The following is an 11,642-nucleotide window of genomic DNA, read 5'->3' on the forward strand; positions in this document are numbered from 1 at the left end:
TATATTTTTTAAGAATTTTGTGAAAAGAAATATTGACTGTAAAATATATTCTTATCTAATATTACGAAAGGTTTCTGAAATTTTAATATAATAAAATATATGACAAACATATGGCTATATAAAATACTATATTTTAATCAATATCTATATAATAGAAATAGAGAATGCAACAAAAACCTTTTAAAATATGTTCTTGTGCTTTTAGGAATAAATTTGATGGTTTTTATTTAATTATAATGCAAAATTTCTAAATTTTATAATAAAAATTATAATATTGCAATTATGAATGTATAAAAATATATATAATATTCTATTTAAAAATTTACACACGGTTATATTATCCATGCATCAACTATTGCTGTTTTTGCGTGATCAACTTTCTCAATAGTTTTATGTAGCTCTTCACTACAATATATGGTTGTTTTTAGGTAATAAAATAATACTTTATAATAGAATAAATCGTGTAAGAGTTAAATCACTAGTTTAATGGTTGTTTTTTGGTAACAAAATAATACTTATATCTAGAAAATATACTATAAGTGCAATGTTAAAAAAATTTTCGTGCTAAAAGTCTAAATGTATGCATAATATATTCTGATATTCCGTGCAAAAACCATTTATTTAAACATGAAAATATTCAAAAATGTAAAAGAATCAAGAAATGAACATTTTTTAAAACTCTTATGACAATACGACGAACTAAGAAAATACGATGATTATATTTGTTTGTAAGTATATACGTATGTTAGGAGAAGATAAAACTAAATTTCGCAGCAAAAAAAATCCCACAAAAGTTTGTGGAGATTCTTTTTTTTAATATTATAAAGGCAACGTCTACATATTACAAAATATCACAAACTTTTTTTTACAATTTAAAATAACTATAATAACATTTAATATCAGAACTTTTGGCGGTACTAATATAACTGTATCACAAAAAAAAATATTAGTGATATTTGGTAAGAAATTAGCTAAAAAAAGTAAAAGAATCTCTGAATTGGAATCAGTAACTAAATGTAATAGTTTTATTATAAAAAAGCTTGCTAGCGCAAAATAAAGCTTTTGCTATTAATGTTTTATCTTTCTAGTAATACAAAAAAGCACAAATATACTGCATGTGCATTTTAGGCGCTTATTATATAAAGCTTAGAACGCCAAATAATTTATCGGAATATTATAAGTTTTTCCCATAAGATTAAATCTTCACACTAAATGAATCTTTGTAGTCACAGAAAGATGATATATACAAAATGTAGATATTCATATTATGCTCGGAATTTGCTTTAGTTCATGTCAGATTTATCGTAAGATTGTATTATTTGTTATAATATATGAACGAAAATTATATCATAGTCTTTAATCTAGCCAGTATTGTTATATACGATATAAATAGCAACTTATTATATTACAAAGGTTGACGCATAAAAAAATAATATTGATCTGTTTTTATGGAGTTCAATATACCAGCATAATAAAAAAAATATAGATTAATACAACATGTAGCATCAAATCTATAAATTAGAAGATTTATAAGACATTCAGAAACTGAGAAACAGTAAAAAGGTTTTTTATGACAAATTTATAGTTTTTAATTATCTAATATATGTAAAATTTTTTCTTTAGAATAAAAGTTTGCAATAGATACGTCAATATTTTTCGAAATTTATTTTTTAGCTTAATTTTTGTAAACCAGCATCCCATAATTCTTTACATCAGATACCCATCTTAACATTATATATTCTGCATCATAATAAATTAGCAAATAAATCTATCAAAAAAATTATTAGGGAGTTAAATAAAATGTATATTTTTGTTTTAATAGGCATTAATATTCTGTTTACTAATTTTTTACTTTTTTTACATTGATTGTGTTTTTAGTGCAGTACTATAACATTTTGTAGTTAAAAAAGCCAAGAAAATCATTTCATGTATAAACGAAAATTTATATGCTTTGAGCGCCATTGCTACACTTTTTTAATTATAAAACCTTTTTTAAATTCTAACAGTCAAAAAAATAAGTTTTTAATAGAATATAACGACTTTTATCATGGTAAAAAATCATTTAAAGACTTAAATTTCTATTATTTTAAAAAAATTTGCCTTTAATGCGGTTGTGCAATAGTAAATGATGTAATAGAAAGTCAAAGCAAAAAAAAAGTTGGATATATTTGTATAATGAATTTAAAACAATTTTATGACCACTTGACTGCATATTTTTCTCTTTTACTGTTTTTTATTTTTTTCACATACATCTTTAATGTATATACAATTTACGAAAAAATATTTACACATCACTGGGCAAATACTAAAAAAAGTTATCTGAATATAATCATTTTGTTTTTATGCGGAATGGAATTACCTGAATTTTTTAAAATGCTCATATTTATATATATATTATCGTAAAATCCTCATAAAAATCGATTTTTACGATAAAAATTACAATATTACACATGATTGATTTTTTTGCTTTATGAGCCGGCAATTATAGTAAAATATATTCAATTGAGACGTAGTTAACAATATGAATACACGAAAAACACCAAATAATATCAGATTTTATATTTTTTCACTTTATTATACATAAATTGTTGAAATCTGTAAACATACGCTAAGATATAGTTGATTCTTTATAAATATACACAAATTAGATGTATATATTATTTAGAAATAGATAATCTTGCTTTTATTACAGAAAAACATATTTTTTTAGGGATAAAAAATATGTTGATCAAAATATGAAAATTTATGTTTTAAATTTCAAATATATCGCGATTTTAATTCTGATCATAATTAAAATTAAACCTTATTATCTTAGGTTTTTACATATTATAAAATGTAATACTTGTAAATTTCAAAAATAAATTGTATATAGGCTCTATGTATAAAATACATCGTAAATGCTAAAAAAAATTCTTTCATGAATTATATTTAACATATTTTATAAAACAATGCGGGTAAATCTTCTATATTAGAATACAAAAAACAGCCTATTCACAAAAAAATGCATATATAAATGGGTACGATAAACATAAAGTAAAATATTAAAAATTTTAGGCAAAAAACATTTTTAGAAAGTTTTTTTCATTTTAATTGCTTTTTATTATTGATTTTGCATTAAGATAAATTATTTTCAAGCATAAAAGTGTAAAAATTTATATTAACTGAAATCTACCATGGGTATTTTATATTGTGTTACATAATTTAAAGATTTTATTATGTGAATTAACTTGAAAATGCTTTATAAATTGCAAAATTTGTAACGTTTTTTATACAATAATTTGGCAAGTAATGATTTTTGTAGCAACAAAATATCATATGTTTAATATAAAGAAACCATGTTGGCAACAAAGGTAGTAGCACATGCAAATTTTTATTCTAAAAAAGACACTTGGATACGATCGATCGTGCGCTATGAATGATTATAAAAGATTTTAAATTTTAGTTGTCAGAAAAATTTTTTACATCAAATTGTTTATATAGAGCAATCTAAACTTTTGCTCGAGATACATGGTATATTGATGTAAAGATGAGCATAAATGTATATATAAATCAATTTTCATATAATTTTGCAAATCCGATTGTATTTTCCTTCATTTTTTTTCATTATTACATAATACTTTCAAAACTAAAAATCGGTAGATGTTTGTCTCCTAGATACCTGTATTTTTTTCTATTTCATATATTAATCATATATATATAAAATATGATTAAATAATAAGAAATCATCCAAATATAATTATAAAATATACAGCGTCCATATTTGTATATATATATTTTTTTAAACATTGATTAAAATATATCACACTTTCATATTATCTGCAAAGACGATAATTGATTATATTTTTTAACGGAGGATTGAATATACGTACGTCTAAATTTTAGAATAAAAGACGAAGAAAATAAATAAAATTCAACAACATAGAAATTTTCAGATATAAGGTTTAAAACTAGGCATAAAAATTTTTATCTTATAGATTGCAAAATCAAATCCTAGGAAATCCAAATTAATAATTTGGAATATAAATCATTATTATTTTGATTTATTCTTTATTTTTCTTGCAGAAAATTTTAAGCTAAAAATTTTGTTTTAGACAGTTTTATGTGTATTATTTCGCTTATTTTAGAAATTTCTAAACAATACAAGCTACATGACCTGTTTTGAATAGTAAATTGATACACTCAACTCTTAAACTAAATGCCAAGTCAGGCAGAAATCTGTGGATCAATAATTTTATCAATATATTTACATTAGTGTAAAAAAATTTCATTTCTTTAAATATTCGTAGTTATTCGCTTTAGTATATTTAGTTGAAGCTACAAAATTGTGTTTGATAAGAAAAGCAATATTTCGTTCTAATCTAGGCTTCTATTCCCAATCGAAAAAAAACTGTAAAAGGCATACAAAATTGGGTAACATATATTTAAAATATTCAAAGTTGTATTTTATCGCATTTCAAGTAACATTGCACGCATAAATATATTGAAAATCTAGTATGAAGACTGAAATGCTTCATATCTTATTAATATACAGGATAACTTATTTCGGTTGATCATAACTGATATAACAGCCGTTGAAAGATTTATTAAATATTTATTTTGTGTCAATAAAAAAAAGTATAATCTTTTTAGATCATAAATCTATCGCATAAAGAAATATTTTGGGTTTTGATGGCTACAAAATCCTTCCATTTTAGTCAGTCTAATACGATTCTACTACTTGTGAGCATGCAATTGGTTGACTGCTACAAGGAAGCATTATTATTATTATATTGGTTTGAGCACCTTACCTTGCTTAGTAAAACTGTGTAAAGTTATTTCAGAGCCATGATAAATATTATGAGCAAATCAAAAAGCTTTTTTACCTATGATGTACTTGAAAATTGTTTTCTGTTCATTTGTAGTCACGGCTATGAGACTATTTAGAAATTCAATAATTACTTGCGTGCAATGATTTCTACCCTTTAATATTTCTGCTATAATATCGTTCATATATTGTGAATTGGAAACTGATATAAAAACAAAGAAATGTATTTCAAGTTATACAATAAAATTTATATCTTACACATAAAAACGAAAACGATTTAAATTCACAATAAAATAACTTAATAAAATATATAAGTATATAATATTTAAAAAAAGGTATAATTTATAATTATACAGTTCCTAAATAAAAAATTAAGAAATATAAATTATTCATTTCATCAAGTATATATAAAAATAATACAAAAATATAACAATTTTTTTGTAATATTCATAAAATTCTTGGTCTTTTAGCAAGAATATTAATCCATTTATTACAAATATTTGCAAATCGATGTATTTTTTTTAAGAAAGAAAATAAAAATATCCTTTTCGAATAATTTAAGATGCCCATATTAGCATTGTGCCAAGTTTTGAGGCTATTCAGATATAGAATTAGTTCGAAATATGTCAAAGCTTTTAAATATTAAATTAGATAATTAAAAAAAAATATGTTTATAATAAACTTGTTATGTGTTTCTGATATATTAAGAATATTATATCGAACGAGTTCTTTTTTAGTTCTATATGGATATGTCTATATATAAAAAATAATTTTAGCATAATTTTATTATTTTTGCCATTTGACCGAATATTTCCTTCGAATTATTTTAAATAGCTAATTTCATAATTTTTATACAAATAAGAAAATATCATCAATAGCCGAATTTTACTGCTTTACTAAAATTCAAAGAGAAAACATCAATATAATTCAAGAGAATTAAAAGATTTGTCAACATATGATAAAATATTATAACGGATAAAGCACTATATATATAAACAAACGGCTTTTTTTGTATATATCAGGCGAAGCGTATAATAAATATTTTAATTTATAACATCTTATATCCTTATTGTTTGTTTGGTATCTATTAAATATAACTCGAATTTTATATAAAAACACTGATCATTCATTATATTTATAGTGTCATGTTTTTGGCTTATATATTTTATCATGATTTTGCCATAAATTATATCGCATATTTTGTACATAATTTTTTTATATTTTATTTGATTTTAATAATCATTGTAGGCATGGTTAAATTTTATAGATTTACATAAAAACAATATTACATAAGTCGATATTTTCACATTAGTACATTCTATAATATAAATTGAATTTTACTACTCTTTTCATTCATATATAATACAGGATTGTAAATTTGACGTTCAACAATATAGAACAAGTGCAAATTTGACATCTAAATTTTATTTTTATTTTTTACACCCAAAAAATTAAATTTTTCTCTTGCGTATTGTAGAAATTATTGAATGCAGAATCATGGCTCTATAGGATAAACTGTTTTGTATATATAAAAATCATCAGATGCAGCAATTAATTTATATAAAAACATAAAGCAGCATAATTTGAAGACAAAACACAGAAGTTAACGTAATACGCTCGTTTTTTGTATTATGAGCTAGAAAATACCATTTAGATTGCTATTGTTTTAATTTGTATAGTAAAGACGTTTTAACACTATAATTTTGAGTCATAATATACTTTATCTTACGCTATATTATACAATATTCCGCTCGTAAAAATATGTATTTGATCTATTATATTTAAGAATTATAATTTTCTCAAATTTTTAATAGATTGTGTTTTTTTTACGTTTATTTTAGAGCATCAATTGATAGGTCACGAAAATGACTACCTATATGTAAAAAAATCTTGATGCTTAAAATTATAGTAATTAAATGCCTAAATAAACCTTTCAAATGTGATTAAGTACAATTCTTTTACTTTTTATGTGACATCCCGGATGGAATTTGCATGACTCTTACGATGTTTGTAGTGTTCGATGTATAAAATTATACAACAGACCATCCTTAAAACAAATATTTTAACTCTTTTTTCTTTATGATGTAGATAAAAACTATCTTTTAGTGATTATTTGAGGTTTTTTTTAATAAATTTTTTTTTGTTTATCATAAACTATATCGCTATAACAATATTCTAAAGATTTCACTTTACAGAGTAAAAAACTTAAACACATTCATGGAAAATATGTAAGCATGATTAAGGGTTTATATTTATTTTGATTTATATAAAAAAAAAATTTTTTCCGTTTTCTTATTTATTTAGATAAGCTTTATTTCCACTTCTTATCTTGATTTGTAATTTACAGATCACATATTAATTAACTTTTTTATTTTAAATTACAACATTATTTTAAGATATTGGCCTAGAAGAGGCTAGCTGAAGCAGAATTTTTAAATTATAAATTTCTATTGGTTTAAAATGTTAAAAATATGTACAATTTGCTATAAAAGATATGTGTTGAAAATACATATAACCAGCTACTTTTTTCAAAAATTGATTTAATATATTCGTATCAATTAATAGACATATTGTACATCATCACGTATGTGAATTCAAATTCTATATATTTTTTAATAGATTAGGCCTCAGTTTGTTCTTTCTTATAAATTTTAAACAGATAATGATTAAATTTATATAAATTAGCACGAGAACACAGTCTAGTTGTATGCTTGGTATAAAAAAATTTATTAGGACTAAATTTACACTTTAAATTCTATTTTTATACAATTGCATCTGTAATTTTTTATGTCGAAAATATAAATATTCGTACGTTTTAAATAAATACATGTCTTATCTTTTGAGTATAGCTTATAATATTGTACTAATATGAACTCAACATTTGAAATATCTCGAATAATCATTATAATGTTTTTTTTTCTATTTAAATATAAATTAGAATTTTATATTAGATTTTATAAAGATGATTTTTTCAATAACAATCATTTTTAGCATGAACAAAAATAAAAAAGTGTTATCTGTCCGAAATCACATTTTTTATGTGCTATCAATAATCCTTTTGCCACAAAAAGAATACTATTATGTTGATTAATGTACATGAAAATAGGAAAGGTTTATAACTTTGATAAGATAATCGTTTAATATACTTTCTAAACACACGACTTTTTAATTTTGCTTCAACTTAACATTGAGAAACTATACGTTAAGGTATAAATCAACAGTTTGTATAATTATTCAATGAAAAATGTGAATTAATTTTGATAGGCGATATCACAAATTTTGCAAGTAAATTTTTTTTATGAACTATATAATATATTTTTAAAAAGATGCTCTAAAACGAAAAAGTACGAACTCTAATATATATTAAATGTAAAGAAATGTAATATAAATAATGGAAATTACAATTAAAAAAAATCGATAAAATCAAGTCAATTAAGCTAAAAATTATAATTTTATTACGATCTGAAAATATTGAAATTATTTGTTCATCGGGCAGAAATATATAGATATCAATGAATTCCAGAGAAACTATAGTTTATTTTATGAAGGGGGCATTTAAATCTGAAATATTGTAATTTGTACTAGTATGAGTAAAAAATTTTGGACGAAGTAGAAGCATACATGCAAGCTCTCGCACTCTGTAATACTCTTGACATATCTCATTTAAGAGCAGAATACATTGATATAGATAGATCGGGGTAAGGTGTCAACAGATGCATCATGAAATTTTGCATTATGTAATGGGCTGACCACGTCTAAATAAAAAAAATCGATAAAAAGAGCATTAACAACCCAGAAATAATTAAAATTTTACTAGCAATATTTGAATTTAAGATCAATTCATGCGAATTATTTAAAAACAATAAAAATCACATAAGCGGCGCTGAGCTTGATAGTGATCTTAAATAGAAGCAGAATATACTTTTCGATATAAATTGACTCATTTAATACTAAAATATATAATTTATTATGAAGTCACATATAAAAATATGTTAATCATCATCTTAAAATACAAACCCGGAACAAGCTAAAATTTGGTGAAATCCTTTTTTTGGGGTTAAAATAATTTCAAATATCTTAAAAAATAGACAGCATTATCAAGACAATAGACTTTAAAAGGATTAATTGATGGTCAAATCCTGCAAAATACAATTATAATTTTGTTAAATACAAAACATCTTACATTAAATGATATATAACATATATCGTCTATAGAAGCCCTTTGGTTCTCTCATCGTTCCACTTAATCTAAACATAATTACATTCAACTATATTTACAACCGATTAGAAATATAACTTGTAAAAAATCATGAATTTTTTATTTTTTTAGTTAGGTAATGTAAATTTTAATTAAAAAATGATGCAATCTTCTTTAAAAGATTATATTTTACTTTGAAGTTTTAAATAAAGTTATTATAGGTAAATCGAACGTTTAGCTCTGTTCTTATAACCATAATATTACATTTAATACATATTGTAATAAATTTTAGTTTCGAAAAAGGTAATTATCTTTACGAGAGGTCATAATCATTAAATAAAACACACTAATAAAAGTTCTAATATAAATGGTATGTTATAATAATTATATGCCCAAATTAGATTTTCAAAGTTATAACATTTCTAAATTTAACATATATTATTTCTCTAGCTTACAAACAACATGTATATAAAAACCGTATTTTTCATAGCAATATATAAATCCTTCCTCCGCATTTCTTTTTATTCTAATAATGACTATGTATCATTTTTAAATGTAATATTTAGTACTTTAGAGTCACAAAGGCTTTCGTATATTATATATCCTGTTATTCATGGGTATATAACTATGTGTGTATAGTTTTTTACGTCAAAAATCATCCATTTGATATAAAATATATGTATAACAATATTTATGTTACTAATATGATTTTATTTTATATAAATGTTACAGATTCAAAAAAAATACAATCTTTTATAGGTGTTTCGCAGCCGTTAGCATATTTAGGCAATACAATCCGACAAGCAATTTTGAGATCACGATCTAAAGTATTTGAATCACTTACTATGGGTTGTAAAAAAGGCAATATGATATTTTTTCATATCTCTTCAAAGGCAAATTTCTTTAAAATCAAAAATTTCATAAAACATACACAAAATCTTTAATAAACTTAATTTTTACTTTCATAAAACAAATATTTAAAGCAAATGACTAAGACTAATCAAATATACCGTTTAAAAGTCCTTCAAAAATGATTTAATAGTTTTTGTAGATGTACGACATATAAAAGAGGGTAATTCCTATATTAAAAATTTTTTTATTCCCACACATTATTCGGAATCGTGATTGAATATAATATTATATAACATAACATTGTGGGCAAATTTTATTCATTTTGATACTACTACAAATGTCATTTTATTACAGCAATTTAATCTGTTCAATCTCTACGAATACACATTGTAAAAAAATGACGTCTTGTTGAAACATTGTAAAGGAACACTTGATTTTTATTTATAATTATATTAAAGTACAAAATATCGAGAATACCGAGAAACATTGTTATAAATCCTCCAATACCTTATATTCAAAACTTCCGAACACTTTAAATCAGCAAAAAATAGCTTAACTGCATAGAATAGTAACTTAAGCATGAATTTGATAAATTAAAAAAAACGTATATCAAAAAATATTTAATTCCTATCAACAAGAAACAAATATGATCATAAAATTATCTATTTCTTCCTATGTACATATTAAGGCAATAAACATCGTTTTAGATTTAGATGTATAATATTCAAAGTCTAGATACTGAAAAATCATTCTAAGCAAATTTTTTCAATAGACATGTGTAAAAAGATATTTCTTCATCAAAGTTTATGTAAGTTTTCACCTGCATTATGGAATAAAAACAATTTTAATGTTCTTATACGCATAAAGATGCACAAATGAGCAAAAAAAGGATCAAATTCTATATATTTAGAATATAATTTTGTTCTGAACGTATCGACTATTTCAATGGAAAGCAGATTAATGCCATAAATAGTGTAGAAAATCCGCTATAATCAACATTGGAAAGCACAAAAAATTACAAGTTTCATTTTTGTAAATTGAATTCTATTTATAACGAATATAATAAATGCATAATAAATGATTTTCCGATAATATAAGTTGGTTTAAAAATTTAATTTACAAATTAAATACTACAAGATTTGTTTCTATGGCTATTATAAAAAGCATGTATTTTATTGTAGCCTAGAATATGCGAGATAAATTCAATTTGCATTATAATTACATCTACATGTATATTGTTTTAAAAAAAACTGTTTTCTTCAGCCCATTTATCTGCCATCAAAAGACATCTAATAAGGGTAGGTAAAAGATTAAATAGAAATACGTAGACTAATAGTTGGATACTTTTTTTTGACCCTATAATATAATGAGCTAAAAATAATCTTCTGATTATAATAGAATGCAGATGTGCGTCGAATAAGATTTCCGATGTGTGTTTGGTATATTTACAGCATGAATCAACTATCAATATTATATATATGAAAGAAAAATATATAGAATGATTTAAAAAATATATATAGATAGAAATATATAGTGGTGCATTGATTTAAATCATATATTTTGGTGGAAGTATAATAATTTATTATATTATATACATAATCGAAATGTTGAATAAAAAAAGGGGATTAAAAGATACAGGAACACCTTCAGTGAAATAAGCCGTAACTAAAATTCAAAATTTATTAATGGTTTAATAAAATCAAGAAAAGCATAATCCTAACAAAAATATCAATTAAAGCCACCCACAAATTGAATAGCAACAGAATCTGGATTATTTAGAGTTGTTCA

Source organism: Rhyacophila brunnea, unplaced genomic scaffold (genome assembly GCF_057557595.1).
Source record: "Rhyacophila brunnea isolate RB1 unplaced genomic scaffold, BYU_Rbru_1.0 scaffold_74, whole genome shotgun sequence".
In the NCBI taxonomy this organism is placed as follows: Eukaryota; Metazoa; Arthropoda; class Insecta; order Trichoptera; family Rhyacophilidae; genus Rhyacophila; species Rhyacophila brunnea.